The sequence below is a fragment of the Lissotriton helveticus genome, chromosome 2_1 (assembly GCF_964261635.1).
Source record: "Lissotriton helveticus chromosome 2_1, aLisHel1.1, whole genome shotgun sequence".
Taxonomy (NCBI): domain Eukaryota; kingdom Metazoa; phylum Chordata; class Amphibia; order Caudata; family Salamandridae; genus Lissotriton; species Lissotriton helveticus.
Genome location: NC_136059.1, coordinates 191,795,250 through 191,813,105, shown reverse-complemented (window position 1 = coordinate 191,813,105; position 17,856 = coordinate 191,795,250).

The window sequence follows — 17,856 nt, the reverse complement described above, 5'->3', positions numbered from 1 at the left end:
CACCGGACGCATGCTGACACCAGCGCTTCTGACTTCAACAGAGAGGAGTTCAATCTGCAATGCGTGTGGCTTTGAGGGCCAGACGACTCCTGCACTGACCTCTAGAACCGACGCCTGCAGACGCCGTGCTTTTGGAAGCTCAACATGAGGTCACCGACGCCCTGCATTTCTAAAAGGTACTGTTTGTTGGTCTTCCCCACAACATAGCTGGCCCGCGACGCAGCGGTCAGCCAGAACTGTTTGGATTTGTTTGTTCACGACGCTGTGATAGCCCCGGATAGAGCTATTGTCTTCAAGGAACTGTTTTTAAAAGGTTATTTTGTAAACTGAAGATTTCTAAGTATTGTAATGTGGATTTTTATCGTTTTTGGTCGTAAGTATATAAAAATAATGGATATTTTTCCAAACTGGTGTGGTGTCCTTTTGTAGTGCTTACACAGTATTACTGTTGGTTAAGTGCAAATGCTTTATACACTGCCTCTAAGGTAAGCCTGACTGCTCATGCCAAGCTACCAAGGGGGTCAGCAGGGGTTATTTTAGGAGTGTAACTCCCTTATCCTGACTAGAGTGGGGGTTTCTGCTTGGCTTTGGCACATGTGCTAGTCTACCAAAAATCCCATTTCTAACAGTTATTATGACCAACATTTAAATTAACCATATCCTATGTCACCAGTTACATCTCCAGGTGTGTATGATTTCACCAGCCCTGTGTCAAGGGTAAAATTTCCATCACCCCGACAGCAGTAAAGGATGGAGATGATGTCATAATTGGAACTTTGACGCAGAGTATAGCGGCGAGGCATCCTAAGGAGCAGCTGTGGGATACTCGGCTGACTGTTCGGATTGTTAACCACGTTTTTTGATCTCCCCCAATTCCAGACCTTCAGAACGGTGTTAGTGAGAATAGCCTGAGAACGGTGTTCGGGGACATTAGAGGTAATATATGCCTCACTCCTATTGTCACAGATAATGTCCCGAAAATATAGATTTTTTAAGCCCAAAAAGTTGTAAAACGGTCATATGTGAAAGACATGAACCAGGTTGTCAGAAAACTAAAAAACAATCCGATCTCTAAGGCCATAAAACTGTGCAAGATGGAAACCGAGAACCGACCCTTGAGGGATGTTTAGAGGGAGATAATCCAGAAGGTACAAAGGTGTAGAAGAGAGGTGTTCCAATCTTTTAAATCAGTCATTGCGTATGTAGAGGTTATTTCATCTTGACGAGGCCTGCGGTGCTTCCTGAAGAGGGGGGGGTTCCAGCTTTATTAATAACTCAGTCCTAAGTTCCAAATATAAAAAGAAGGTACAAGACATGCTTAGTAAAGCACAACGGTTCTTACGAGTCTGTGCGGCCAAAAAGAAGTTAGAACGCTGTAGATAGTGCCTAAACGTACCAAATACCATAACAGCATCTTAAAATGGCACAGATTGGATCCCAAAACACAAATTTAGGAGTGGGCCACAGGGGCTCCAGGCGTTTCAACCATTCACTGGTCAAAGCTAAGAAACACGGATACACCGAACACAAAGATGGTTTCGAAGTAAAGGCTGTAGCCGGGGAATAAGGGAGGGCATCTTCAGTAAATACAACCGAGACCATTCAAACCGGCTCTGCTGGGATGCCTAAGAACGGGTGGACTGGTAAGAAACAAAAGTGGGCTAATAGCGCCAAACAGTGTAGGCTTTTAATCAGCAAATTAAAGAAAGCCAGGATTTGTGCTACAAGGAGGCTTAAAAATACACTGTCTCAGAATCAGTGTCGGCCGCCCAAATGATTCGCCGGAGAGCTCAACATCCAGAGCAAATCCCAAACCTGAAGATTCAGAGATGGTGCTTTTCGAGAGTTTCAGAAGGTACCGGCAAAATGTAGAGAAATTTAACGCTACATAGTATTACAAAGAATTCAGATTTGTTAACTTAGAATGCATAAACTCTTTTGATCATGGGTTTTTATCTATTCATCAGACCCCACAAACGCTCGTAAAGTGGTTGCTACACGACGCGGGCCAAATTATTTCTTTCAGCTCTGCTTCCACGGGCAGGGTAATGCCAGCCCCTTGTTCAATAGAGGGAAGCCCGGCAATGTGTTTGATGCTATGGAATTTTTCAAAAATCTCTCTAAAACATTTACAAAGTAAAGCAGAAATGGCAGTATTTGGGACATTCAGGGTTTCCGTGGGGGCGTTTCTAGACCTTTACAGAGTATCTTCTACAGTAAAGTCATTGGAAAAAAACTGCGGTGGTTGCCCAGCTTTATCATGTGATGTATTTACTATGGGTACTGTATCGATCCCCCTATTTCTGACCCTTGTCTGGTTAATAATTAACTAGCAGCCATTCAACTGCACAGAAACCCGTTATCTGATTAGCCATATAACGGCACAGAAGCCCGTTATCTGATTAGGTCATAGCGCATGCCATCTCATTAGGCAAGCACTATTTCTCCCGCCCCCTAATAGGCATACGGTGTTCTCAAAACAAATCAAACCTACCACGACCTGGGAAATCCCCGCAGCCATTGTTTTGATTTAACCGAGAACTTCAGTAAAGAATGTGCGAACGACCAGTTCGTATGACATCCTTATTGACGTATTTATGTCCATCCTTACGTCAATCTCGGCACCTTTCAGGTATAAATAATACCGACATTGCCTTAAGCAAACACACGAGGTGGTGACAAGATTGGTGCAGCGAGACTTGCCGAGGAGCCCAGCTGACAGCGAAGCCCACAGACGCTGCCCCTCCTTTCTGACGCGCTGAGAGAGAGACGCTGCCTTTTCTCCTGCCGAGAAATCCAGCTCCGGCGCTTCCAGCCGCCCTTGCAGGCAGCTGGGATATCAAGCCCTGAGATAGAGATACCAGCCCTCCAGCCTTCTAAATCCCAGGTACTGAACTGAATAAACCCTTGCAGAGAATTCTTGAAGCAGACCCTTGGCAAAGCAAACTTAACTTAAACTGCTACTTATCTACTCCCGCCCACGTATTAGGCTTAGGTCAGGTACATTGGGGTAGGCGTAGTTAGAAGCGCCAGTTGAGTACGATTAGTCAATGTATATATGTATGTATCTATTTTATCCATTTTAAGTATCATATGGCTAAGAAACCATATCAATGCTTTTACAGTATTATTTTATAATTCTGTTATTACTGTATGCACTTTACTTAACTATAAGTATTGCAATAATAGCGATTCATTTCTCTTGTATGAGAAAAGAGACTGATCAATAAATAACATCTTTTTATTGAACGCGCCCATCTCTTCCTTTTCTCTACAATCTGGTGAAACTAAGAATGCACTGAACTAACTGAGTAAAATAAGTTGTCTTTTGTTTTCACACAACTCTAGAGATACACTCTTGATTAGGGGAGAGCAAAGTTGTCATGTTCTATGGTTGTCAGAAACTAAATCCCTTCTTGTCTATCCAGGGAGGTTAAACTCCTCCTTGTCTATTCGAGAAAGTTTCTAGTGAACTCTGAGCTAGCTGGCAAACACTAAACTTTAAGTCTAATATCGTCAGTAGAAGACCTAGTTAACCTCTGTCCTACGTCTATACTATTGAAGATATTATTCCAATGCGCAGAGCCTATTGGGATAATAGGAACTACACTACATGGCGCCCAACTGTTTGGATAGGCGATAAATCTAACGTAAGACATTAGAGTAACTCAGTCGTGCTTTTTCACACAGACCCTTTCTTTTTTTTCCCATAATACTCCAAAGACGTCTGGAGTGGGTGAAAGGTTATATCCGCCAAACTTAGTAGGAGGAGACTCCTATGTATGGTTCTTGGTTTATTCAACGTTGAAGGATACACTGTTCCAAAATATTGTGCATCTAATCTTTGTTTCCATAGAAACCTGATCTGCAAATAAATAAAATAACTTTCTTGACAGTAGAATGTCAGAAACTGAAGAAGAAAGGGAGACAGCTAGAATAGCAGCTCAACTCCTAGCGGCTGACAATAGTCTCCTACAGCAAGACCCGGATGCAATACTCATCCCGGTCAACATAAGAAAATCTATAACTTTAAAACTTATAGAAAATGGGCTGACACCGAGAGGTGGTACAGTCATATTCGTAATTGAGGCACACGAATATCGGCAGACAGAGGTATTCTATTCATGGATAAACTTTCCAGCAGCAAACGCTGTAACAAAGGACTTCCACTATTACAAAATAGAGGAACCTCCTAATGAGTACACTCCTTTCGAGGAGGTGGAAATACCACTCAAATACCAAGAGCACCTGCTCTGGTTTAATGGCGCCCTAAAACATAATAATCACATCACCAGGCTCGGTCCACTAGGTAGACCAGGAGCAACGTGGCCGGTCCTATCCGGATACACACCACATCCAGACATTGAAGAAATGTCTGCACCAGATCTTTTAGCACAGCTAAAACAATTAATTAAAATACATAGACAATTAGTCCAATATGTAATGCAGACTTCAACAGTCCAACCAGCTATTAAAATTCCACAGCTGATCCCTCACCAGGGGAACACAAATAAAATTACACCACAGAACATACAGTCCTGTCTAGGTAAAGTACCCGCAAAACGGGAACAAATTCCATTCTGGTTAGCACAAAAAATCACTCAAATAGAGGCGGTATTTCCAGATACCACCCCGGTTGAGAAACACAGGATTCTGACTATCTGTCTTCCAATGGGAATCGCACCACATGTGAAGGACTGTGACACTTGGGGTACAGTCTTTGCTTCCATTTACACAAAAACACATGGTGTTCCATCCATGTCAGTAATACCAGATGTGCTAAAACAAATTCAAGATGAATACGGTCCAGAACCTGCTTTAACTCTTGGTATGAAATTACTAAAAGACTTCAAGCAGGTCTCGGCAATATTATTAGCCAATATAAAGGGAGAAGCGGCAAATGTGGCGATCCGCCAGAGGTTGAAAGAGACAGATATAGCAGACCAACCATTTGAAATTGCCAGAATCATAGAAAAATCCTATGAAGAATTAGGAAGAGATAGTTTGGGTGGAAAACCGGTGAAACCCCAACTAATTGAAAATCCTGAAAAGGTATTTATTAAAAATAATCTAAACACTCAAAAAAAGAGCTGGGATGGAAATAAACAATCCACTCCTAAAGAAAAAAGATTCCAGTCCAGAGGAAGGTCTCCTCGGCGGAGAGAAAGATCTCCGGACCAAGGAAGCAAGTCTCCCCAAAGGGAGCCCTCTGAGAAAAAATACAACCTTAGAAATAGGAATAATCTAAAAAAACCTGATAGATATCAAGATATTGATACACGTCCCTCTCAATCTTTTCAGACTTCCTCGCAGAAATCGGAAAGAAGAGGACGATCAGAACACAGGGAAGAGCACGTCAAGTCCAAAGACAAGGAACCTGCTCATCAAAATAAAAAATTACAGTTTCCAAAAAAGAAGGTAGCCAGTATTAAAGTAATCAACCATGCCGAGAATACTGAGGACACAGCTGAAAAACGGAGAATGGGCTCAGACAATGCTAGACAGCGCAGCAGAAGTGAGCATAGCTCGCAAGATCCTTATGAATCATCTGGAGACAGTGGACACGAATGAATACATTCAGGTGGAAACTGCAGATACCAGAGTTAGCAAACCTCATAAAATATATGAAATAACATTGCGTATAGAGGGGGATAAGACTAAGAAAATAAGGGGTCTCTTTTGGGATAATCTCTCCAAGGGCTATGATATCCTTCTAGCTGAAAGAGACTGGCCACCAGAGTTTGTCAGGGAGTGCCCTCATGGCGAAGAAATAATTATGCCCGCCTTCTCAAATCAAATTCCAATTCATAAAATATATACACTTGCAAGAAAGTGGGCAGTAGCCCAAGCTCCTGCATTATATAAAAACCATGTGGGATGGGATGAGGACTCTCCTCCTCACAAAATCCAGTTAAAATCACAACCTACTGCTCAGAGGCAGTACCCAATTAAGCAAGAAGCTAGAAAACGGGTAAAAGAGATCCTGGATCAACTTGAATACCAGGGGGTGATTCAAACTTGCACCTCACAAATGAATAATCCTTTGTTTCCTGTCTCCAAACCAGACAATTCATATCGTCTTGTTTTGGACTACAAACACCTTAACTCATGTTGAAAAACCTTTGCAGTACAAAACTCGCATAGTGCTGCACTAATGATTAACATAGTGCGCAAAAAATACAAAACAACATTAGACATCTCTAATGGATTCTTCTGTCAAAATATAGCACCAGAGAGCAGATATTTGACCGCGTTCTCAATAAATGGCGCGCAAAAAAATGTCTGTCGTTTGCCCCAGGGGTTCATGAATAGCCCAGGATTATTCTCAGCAAGAGTAATAGAGTTACTACAAATATATGATGATGAGGCATTATCTTATGTCGATGACATCTATCTAACAGATGATGACTTGGATACTCACTTGAAGAGAGTGAACACCATAATACTTGGGTTCGCAGCAGAGGGTTACAAATTCAACTTTAAAAAGTCAAGAATTGCCCATCTAACTGTCCTGTTTTTAGGATATGAACTATCAAGTGAAGGCAAAAGCCTGGCTGACAATTTCCTAGAGAAATGTGCTGTAATCCAAGCACCTAGAACACTAAAAAACTTACAATCAATTCTAGGTTTCATAAATTTCGGAAGAACTTACATTATAAATTATGCAGAGAGAGTTAAACCTCTCTTTGATCTTATAAAACCAGATTTTAAAAGAATCAATTGGACTCAAAAACACACAGAAATTTTGAGATCTTTACAAACAGATATGTTAGTTAAAACAAAATTACAAACACGTGATAACACACGCAACCTTGTGATTCGAGTCATCCCGGGAAGATGTGGATTCACATACCTGACCTCTAATGAAGGAGAGAAGGTACCGATAGCATACAAATCACATTTGCACACAGAAGCTGAAAAAAGGTTCAGCATTAAGAAAAACATTGTTCATGCGGTTCAAACAGCTGTAGCAAAAGAAAAATACCAAGCCGACGGTAGACAGGTTACAGTCAGAACAGCAGAATCAGCTTTTGAGGCATTAACAACACCATGTAATTTACCGACAACGGCACTGAATCCAGAATGGATACAATGGGTAAATTCTGTTGCTACAGACAAAGTAAAATACTATTTTGACCCGGAAATGAAAGAATTAAAATATCTAGAATATGAGAAAGAATAGCCTCTGCCAATCGACATTCTGCCTTTACGACAGTACGCCTGTGTAATATATACAGACGGTCATGCTCAACCCTCAGTTTGGGGAGAGCTGGCTTACAACGCCACATGCGAAATTGTAAAAGACGTGTGGCGCGGAGGTAAATTAAGACCTCTACTTACAAAAACACACTCAGTGGAAAATAATTCAGAACAACAAACTGAAATAATAGCGTTAAAAATGGCGCTAGATAATGCCGATCGCGAATTCCCGACACTTATAGTGTGCGATTCGTATTACTGCGTCAAATCATACAATAACGATTTACAGAAATGGATTCAAAACGGTTACAAAGATGACACAGGTGCAACAATAAAGCAAAAAGTGCTTTGGGAACAAGTAGTTCATTTACAGAAAGAACTACCAAAAACTCACGTGATACATTCACTGAGTCATCAGCGTGATGGCGTTCACGTTGCAGGGAATTCATTGGCTGAGACAGCCACAGCGGTAGCAACTAAATCGGCTTCCGTAGCTACAAAAAAGCGTGCAGTAAAATACATTGACGGTGAAACTGTGCTGGCAGTAAAAACGTCATCAAAAGGCGACTGCTCAGCGCTACCGATCAATTATCCACTCAATTATACATACATAATCGATGCAAACTCCGTTCCTTTTGCTCGAATCCCTGGAGTGGGGGATAGAGTAATTCCAAACATGAACAGGAGAGGCTTGTTAATAGCAGACGCACATATGGGTGAGGGTCTCAGACACCTTAAGCTAAAAGATTCTCTGGAAGAATTACAATCAGAGTACTGGTGACTAGGCATGAGCCTGCATCATCACATTTTTGTAAAAAACTGCCCAGACTGCAACAGAGATCACAGTGGCGAGAGAAACGGTTTAATACCATGGCGTTTCACTCCAGAATGTATCAAATCAACAATAAAAAAATAAAACCCAGTATGAATAATGCGTCTTATTAACATGTAGAGACTATCTTCACTTATAATGTAGACCCCAACTTTTGGCTGACGTCGGAACTGTTATACAAAGATTTGCGAGTCTATAATGGCATATACGCTAGAAGCATGTTACGTTCTGACCAAAATCTTCACTTTAGCTCTGAAACAGCTTATGGGGGGTGCCTGGCCAGAATGAACATAGCATTGCGGGACTCTTCTCACTTCCTTCCTGAGGGAAACGGGATGGTGTAAAGAAAAAACCAAGGCATAAAGCAATCTATAACAGCAAAGGTATTAGGTTCAGAAGCTGGGTGGGTCAAACATTTAATAAGTGTCCAACGTAGTCTAAATAACCTGCCAAGGAATTCTCTGAAAGGACTCAGTCCGTACGAACTATTGTTTGGGACTAGAATGTTAGTCCAGGACTTAGATAGTCAGACTTCAGTGGTTAAAGAAAAATGCTTTGATATCAAAGATCGCTTGGCTATTTTACAGGACTTAAATGAAACAAGAAAAGACCTGAGCAACATAAAGTTGAAACAGCAGCCAACAACCACTGAAGAAAATCCACCTGTCCCAGCAAGGCCTGTCTGGATTCCGAAAGTCGGGGATCTGGTCAGAGAGAAGATCGCGGTAAAGAAGGAATTTGGGCCTTCTTACAGAAAAGCAGTTCCTATCTTGTCTATCAACGGGACAAGATCAGTTGTATTACCGCCCCTTGCTGGTAAAAAAGGAGAACCGAGTCATATCCATCGACCTGGTTAAACCACAATCATGTGGCCGATAACAAATAGTAGGCCAAGTGGACTCCCAAGAAGTAGCAGAACACCAAAGTTTGCTACATCAACAGAGGTTCAAACTGAAAGACTGATTGCATTTGAACAATCTACAGTGAAACAACAAGGACTATGCAATGAAGCAATGGAACTTAAACCTCTTAAAACCCAAATCAAAGCTTTTCATCAAGAAACACCGACTTACGATGATGTAACTACAGACTTTTCTAATGAAACAAAGCAAAAGCCAAAAGCAAAAGGTAATCCAGAAGCAATTGGAACAATTGACAGAACGGCATCCGGCTACTTCATCAACTTCGATGATTTTTCTGAAGATCCAAGTGAACCAGAAGTACAGCCATCAACAAAAACTTTTAAAGACAAAGCAAAGGAACTTTTTCATCAACTAAAGGGAACCTATCTGACCTCTCCATGGATTGAAATTTGGGTGACATTAGGTTCATTTGTCCTCATACTTTGGCTCATCATGGTACTATGCTTGGGACATTTCATTGAGGGAAAATATGCTAAAATGGACACAGCAAGCCAGAAAATCAACTTGGTCACTAAACCACACACATCTTCACACGTCAAGAAAAGAGAACTTTCTCCAGTGAACTTCACAGCCAATCCTATACCAGGCGGTGTAGCATGGGACAATACTGATTATGAAATCTATGGCCCGGATGAAATCCTGAAGTATCCACATCAATTTAAGATCTCGTTAAGTGACTTTGTAAAACCAAGCACATTTTCTGATGATTGGGACTTTGAAAGTATTAATGATATGATGTCTGACCTAGTAATGTCTGCTAAATTTACAGAACATGATTATTTGCAGGGTTCGTCTAATTATGATCAAATGTTGTGCTACAACCACTATGGTAACCATTATCTCCATAAATCTGCACAACCTAGAAATGTTTTAAATTATAACCAATGGGAACATTATGCTACTCCTCCAAAGGGTAGTTCTAAAACATTTTATGACAAATATTCATATTTTTCAGGGTTCAACACAAGTAATGCAGAAACATTTTATTTCAAATTGTCGAATAAGACAGGTATGAAGACCATGCTTACAAACACGAAATTGATATATTCAGATTCATTTTTTGAGCAAATGAATACATTTGGTTTTGATTTCTGGAACAATAACATTGAAACAAAAACTGTTTGGGGTACAAAAGATTGGCAAGTACAAGGTATAGAATCATTGTTCAGAGCCTGCATGATCCCAGAACAAATTATATTTTTGAATGACACTATTCAACAAACTACCTGTCTTGGCTTAGCCAAAATCAAAGACTTAAACAAACCGTCTATTCCAAAGCCAACAACGAACAGTAATAGCTCTATAGATGTTGAGATAGACGTGAACCATATTTTAAACCAAAACAGAACACATCCTGATTGGAAAAAATGGTTGATCTGGCCCACAGACACAAATAACTGTCAAGACAGATTCCTGAACAAAATACAGGTGTTCAAATTGACCAGGCCAGACCCTAGATATTCCCAAAGACAACATCCAGGGATAGTAACTACTTACAGTGTGGGCAAGCTCTGCCTGCAATGGCTACAAACATCCACACTGGCAGAAATTAAGCAACACCTAACTTTACTTCAAGAGGGTGCTGACTTGCGTGATTTCATTATGGGACCACGCAAACAGCGTCAAAAACGTTTCATAGCGGCCTCTATATATGCAGCTTACAATGAAGCTTGGAAAGTAACTCAAATTGAGACAGCAGAAAAAATACGGAAAATTGAACGTATTAATTTGGAAAAATCACTTTCTGTTGTGGACAATGGGTTAATGACTCTGTCCTCCAGAATATATTCACTGGACAGTATTGTGTCTTCAGCAATCGATATAATATCGCAAGACTTACTGATGTTACAACATGGTCAGTCCCAATTGCGTTCTATTGTACAACTTGGCTGGACGTTACAAAATCTGCGTTCAGGCTATGTGCCTTGGTGTTTAATCAACACAACGTCACTATTTAATATCTTTAACCTTACTGATAAACAAATCAGTTTGGCACAGAAAGGTGCTGACCATACAATTCTGAGCATTGAAAAACTTGAGAGATTACCATTGACAATGTCAGAACGACCTGTCATTGAATGGATAATACATGGGATAATAAATATTCCGATAACAACTTTCCAGTTTCAATACTGCCAAAAATATATACAGGCAGGCCAGTATGAAAGGTTGGGTAAAGGCTACATTAAGTCAACATGGAACCTGCCCTATACACACACATGTGTTAGTAATAAAGGCTAGAATGTGTTTCTTAGTGGCAATAATTGTGCAAAATCACTAAGTGGAACACTTCTGTGTCAGGGTATTAATTTGCATGGAGCCTGTGAAGGGACTACAAATAACCTTTCATGTCACCAGCTAGGCACACCTGCAACACAAATAGAACCATTCTTTAGGAGACTCTCGAACGGGAGTTACATTCTAATTGTAGATCGCAGATGTTGCAGTCTGCTGCCCGGAAAACCTTATCTCATAACAGTGACTACGAAGGTCATGTGCTGTGAACGAGTATTGTTCCCAAACGATGCTCGAGACAGGGAGGCAAGGTTATGGCCCAGTTTGAAAATTTCTTCTATTCGAATTGATACTTTAAGCAGAATGAAGACTGTGCTCCTACAGACGCAAACCCGGTTAACGTCATCAAAAGAAACGTATGATCTCCAAGTTGCAAGGACAACTGCTGAGATTCATTCACTGTTATCAACCAATTCCCCCATACATTTAGCAGAAATACTGAGCGAAATCTTAAATATTTCTGATACAAGTGGAATCTCGAGTGTATTTAAGACAGTGTTTTCGGGAGCTTTAACCCCATTCAAAGCCATCCTGGGTATTTTTCCTGATTTTGTCCATTCCATCTTTGGCGGACTTCCTCTCCTTTTGGGACTAGTGGCAGGCATCCTATTTTTGATCCTGTTACTTCGCTATGGCAAACCACGTCACAGACAAGACACCAGCGACAATGGAAGAAACGATCCTAGCCATACGCTACAGGGACCGCATAACTAAAGTCCTTGGAATAGCCCGGGTTAGAGACCTGACCATGACTTGGTTTCTTTCATTTAGACCGATGTGGCAAAGTTGTGTTATGCCTGTATTAAGGTGCTTGCTATGCAGCGAAGAATGCGTGTTGGACACCTGTCTGACACTACAATCGGATGTGCCAATGGACGCAGAGACTTTGTTGGGTCCGGTAACGGCTCATGCATTGTACTGTCCCCAGCGGCTACCAATCCTGATGACGGCATTCGTGGAGACTTCACCACTACGATTGAAGAGTAGTGAAGTACAAGATGAAAGCAGCATCGATCAGGTACGACCTTCTGTCAGCTATGCTGATCGAAACATCAATGAAGGCAATCATGCTCATGAGTGCATGTTACAAAAATTTTCCGAGTTAGTGGAACTTTCGCAAGAAGCAGTTGACAGTTTTTTCGAAAGTCTCAACAATATGATGTTTTCACCAGAGCAGAAAGAATGACTTTGAGCAAACTAGCACACGGCGTTCCCTACACCCTGAATTTGGCCTTCAACTTTGAAAATAAAGCAATAAGAAATTTTCTCACCAGTTTTTACGGAGAGCGGGACATTTTTTTTTCCTTTCCATTTCCAAAAATATTTACGATTTTTTGGGACACTTATCTTCTGCTTAAAGTAAAACTATTCTTAGAGAACAAAATTTCTATTTTTAGCTACTCTAGAGACATTAGCTACCCTCTAGCATGTTCACAAGTATTTATGATTTTTGTGATGAGATGGTCTCGAATTTTTTCTTCTGTATTAAGAGCCATTTCATGTGTAATTTCATGCTGATTTCAAAATATGCGTATTAGATTTAGCATTATTATACTGCTTGCAGTGCATATAGTAACTATACTCATCTTTTCGTGTATTTCGCATTTTCCAAATTTCAAAATGCATTTGATTGTATTTTGGGGTGGTTCGGTATACACATGCACTATTAGTTTTGTTTACTATGCCTAGATTTGTAAATATGGACATAGATTACGTGGAGTGGGTGTGATGTATTTACTATGGTTACTGTATCGATCCCCCTATTTCTGACCCTTGTCTGGTTAATAATTAACTAGCAGCCATTCAACTGCACAGAAATCCGTTATCTGATTAGCCATACAACGGCACAGAAGCCCGTTATCTGATTAGGTCATAGCGCATGCCATCTCATTAGGCAAGCACTATTTCTCCAGCCCCCTAATAGGCATACGGTGTTCTCAAAACAAATCAAACCTACCACGACCTGGGAAATCCCCGCAGCCATTGTTTTGATTTAACCGAGAACTTCAGTAAAGAATGTGCGAACGACCAGTTCGTATGACATCCTTATTGACGTATTTATGTCCATCCTTACGTCAATCTCGGCACCTTTCAGGTATAAATAATACCGACATTGCCTTAAGCAAACACACGAGGTGGTGACAAGATTGGAGCAGCGAGACTTGCCGAGGAGCCCAGCTGACAGCGAAGCCCACAGACGCTGCCCCTCCTTTCTGACGCGCTGAGAGAGAGACGCTGCCTTTTCTCCTGCCGAGAAATCCAGCTCCGGCGCTTCCAGCCGCCCTTGCAGGCAGCTGGGATATCAAGCCCTGAGATAGAGATACCAGCCCTCCAGCCTTCTAAATCCCAGGTACTGAACTGAATAACCCCTTGCAGAGAATTCTTGAAGCAGACCCTTGGCAAAGCAAACTTAACTTAAACTGCTACTTATCTACTCCCGCCCACGTATTAGGCTTAGGTCAGGTACATTGGGGTAGGCGTAGTTAGAAGCACCAGTTGAGTACGATTAGTCAATGTATATATGTATGTATCTATTTTATCCATTTTAAGTATCATATGGCTAAGAAACCATATCAATGCTTTTACAGTATTATTTTATAATTCTGTTATTACTGTATGCACTTTACTTAACTATAAGTATTGCAATAATAGCGATTCATTTCTCTTGTATGAGAAAAGAGACTGATCAATAAATAACATCTTTTTATTGAACACGCCCGTCTCTTCCTTTCCTCTACAATCTGGTGAAACTAAGAATGCACTGAACTGACTGAGTAAAATAAGTTGTCTTTTGTTTTCACACAACTCTAGAGATACACTCTTGATTAGGGGAGAGCAAAGTTGTCATGTTCTATGGTTGTCAGAAACTAAATCCCTTCTTGTCTATCCAGGGAGGTTAAACTCCTCCTTGTCTATTCGAGAAAGTTTCTAGTGAACTCTGAGCTAGCTGGCAAACACTAAACTTTAAGTCTAATATCGTCAGTAGAAGACCTAGTTAACCTCTGTCCTACGTCTATACTATTGAAGATATTATTCCAATGCACAGAGCCTATTGGGATAATAGGAACTACACTACAATCACTGGGTTACTAATGGATCACAGCACCACTGAGATCACATCTACAACACATAGACAGCTCATCAGTGTGAAATGCATTGTAAAATGTGTCAAAAGGACGGCTGGATCGTAGTCGCATTACAGAAGGTGAGAGGTCCTAGATGTAATATTTTTGCTGCTCGCAAAACTGCTTGAACGATTCAAAAGGGGGTGGTGATGGACAGAGTATCTGAATTAAGCAGAACACTCCTACCCAGTCAAAAGATCAGGGCTTGATCCATCACCGTTTTTTAGCTCACTGCACCATCCCAGTTCAGAACCTGGCTACATGCAAATTAGTCTGACCCTGGCCCAGTGCATCATGGGAACAGGGCAGACCAAACTACCAAGCCAATTCTTCACTGGAAAGGAAACAAGCTTCCGGGGACCGGTTTCTGGCATTACAGCCATCTTCGGCCCGGCTTGCTTGAATCCTGATGGTGCAGTGAGCAAGGGACTCACATCTGAGCATACCCTTCCACACTTGTGGTGGCCAAAACGATTCAAAAGGGGGTGGTGATGGACAGAGTATCTGAATTAAGCAGAACACTCCTACCCAGTCAAAAGATCAGGGCTTGATCCATCACCGTTTTTTAGCTCACTGCACCATCCCAGTTCAGAACCTGGCTACATGCAAATTAGTCTGACCCTGGCCCAGTGCATCATGGGAACAGGGCAGACCAAACTACCAAGCCAATTCTTCACTGGAAAGAAAACAAGCTTCCGGGGACCGTTTTCTGGCATTACAGCCGTCTTCGGCCCGGCTTGCTTGAATCCTGATGGTGCAGTGAGCAAGGGACTCACATCTGAGCATACCCTTCCACACTTGTGGTGGCCAAAACGATTCAAAAGGGGGTGGTGATGGACAGAGTATCTGAATTAAGTAGAACACTCCTACCCAGTCAAAAGATCAGGGCTTGATCCATCACCGTTTTTTAGCTCACTGCACCATCCCAGTTCAGAACCTGGCTACATGCAAATTAGTCTGACCCTGGCCCAGTGCATCATGGGAACAGGGCAGACCAAACTACCAAGCCAATTCTTCACTGGAAAGGAAACAAGCTTCCGGGGACCGGTTTCTGGCATTACAGCCGTCTTCGGCCCGGCTTGCTTGAATCCTGATGGTGCAGTGAGCAAGGGACTCACATCTGAGCATACCCTTCCACACTTGTGGTGGCCAAAACGATTCAAAAGGGGGTGGTGATGGACAGAGTATCTGAATTAAGCAGAACACTCCTACCCAGTCAAAAGATCAGGGCTTGATCCATCACCGTTTTTTAGCTCACTGCACCATCCCAGTTCAGAACCTGGCTACATGCAAATTAGTCTGACCCTGGCCCAGTGCATCATGGGAACAGGGCAGACCAAACTACCAAGCCAATTCTTTACTGGAAAGGAAACAAGCTTCCGAGGACCAGTTTCTGGCATTGCAGCCGTCTTCGGCAGGATATTCAGTGCATCCCTAAAACAGACAATGCAGGGGGTGGCGCTACACAGCCACCGATCAAGATTGCAAAGGTATGAAATCCCCCTGGTGTAAGGCACCTTTTGCTCTAGGGACAGAAAACATGTCTTACATGACTAAAGGCTGGCCTCAGACCAAAACAGAACACTACACAGTATTCAATATAGCGCGTACCTAAGAGACCAAATGGCACCAGCCTAACTATATTTTTGCGCACCATCTAACTTCCGATGAAAACTGGGAGTCTGAAGACCCTTCTTGCATGAACGAATTCCTTAGCGCATTCATGCGAGCAAAATTCAAAGGGTATACCCCATGACTCATAACTCAAAGCATATAACTCATTCTTTATTTTGCAAAATATGATTCATAAAAAGATGCCTGCAGAACTTATCACCGAGGGTTCAAAACTGATGCTTCTAACGGTTGTACCTTTAGATGTAAGGTTCATAGATACTTTGAATTTTCTGCCCATGAAATTGAGCAAGTTTCCAAAAGCCTTTGGTTTTCCAGGTAGTAAAGGTCATTTCCCCCACTTTTTTAACACCTGGGCAAATCAGAGTTATGAGGGTCCCATGCTTCCGCCCGACAGCTACGGTGTTGAGTATATGATGCCTACGGAGAAAGAGAGTTATCTACAGTGGTATAGTGAAAACTGCGAAAAGACATTTCATTTTAAAACCGAGTTGAAAGCTTACTGTCAGGCTTATGTAAAGATCTTGGGAAAAGCTTGCAATCTTTTCGGAGGCGTTGTTGTAGACATGACAAAACAAGAAAACGTTCTGAAACCAACTACCGTCAAGATGATAAAATTTATAGAGTACATTGACCCTTTTCAATACGTTATGCTGGCTTCCATGCGCATGTCTACTAGCACATGTTTTTACAACCTGGATGCTTAGCTCTAGTACCTTCTTACCTTTATAACTCTAAACAGAAATGATAGTCTACCTCCTCTACTCAACGGCTCATGTACATCTTTGACAAGGAAAACATATTTATCCAACAAACCTTGCAGCATGGTGAATACTGTGTGGGCCCTAATTTCCTGGATGGGTATGCTGTAATAAACTGTGTGCCAATGGCCTTTGAATACATTGGTTGCTTTTAAAACGGTTGTCCCCACTGCTACAAACCCCACAAGTTTAATAAGTTGTTGGGGACAAAATTTGAACACTTGCAGGCGTACTCTGTTAAAGGCGCAATATGTTAAAAACTGTGATTTTGTTCTGAGGTCAGTCTGGGAGCACAAATGGCTAGATATTTTAACATCAGATTCTTTCATTGAGAGCAATGAGTTACCCGAACCGTAGTAGCCCTGCGGCGCTTTATTTGTAGGTCGTACAAACATTATACAGTTGTATAGGCCATGGGAGAGGGTGACAGAATACATTACTTCAGTTACATATGTTTATATCCATTTGTGAACAAGACGATGTTATACTCCTCAGGTCCCCCAAGCATCATATATAGGAACTTTGAATCCATAGAGAAATACTTTGGGTTAGTTAAATGTCACCGTACAGAGTCGATGGTAAGCTAATGTTCCCCCTGTGTTGGACATGCTCTGAAAGTAAAGAGACTAGCGAGTGCAGACACATTGACGTGCACACGGTGCTCACCAGGACCTGGTGTAGCATTGAGGTACAGACAGCCCTGGAGAAAGAATATCAACTTGGAAAAATACATTGAATTTGGCACTTTGAGAGGACTACAGCTCAGTTAGTATACTAACTTATTTCTCAGAGATAAGCAGGAGGCATTGGGTTTCCTGAATGGTGCATTAACGAGGCCTCAAAACAAAAGTACAGCATTGATTACTAATGGCTAGAGACTGAGTGGTCGACCTCGAAACTGGGGAACCGGGATCGAGTCTCGGCAGAGAGGTTCAACATCCTGTGATTCTGGGCAAATCATTTAATCTCACCATGACTAACAAAAATGAATTTATCCATCTGTAACGCAAATGGCGCTCATGTAAAGCGCGCTGTTACCTTCAGGTTTAGTTCTCGCTACACAAAACACCCCCAAAAAAGAAAATTAC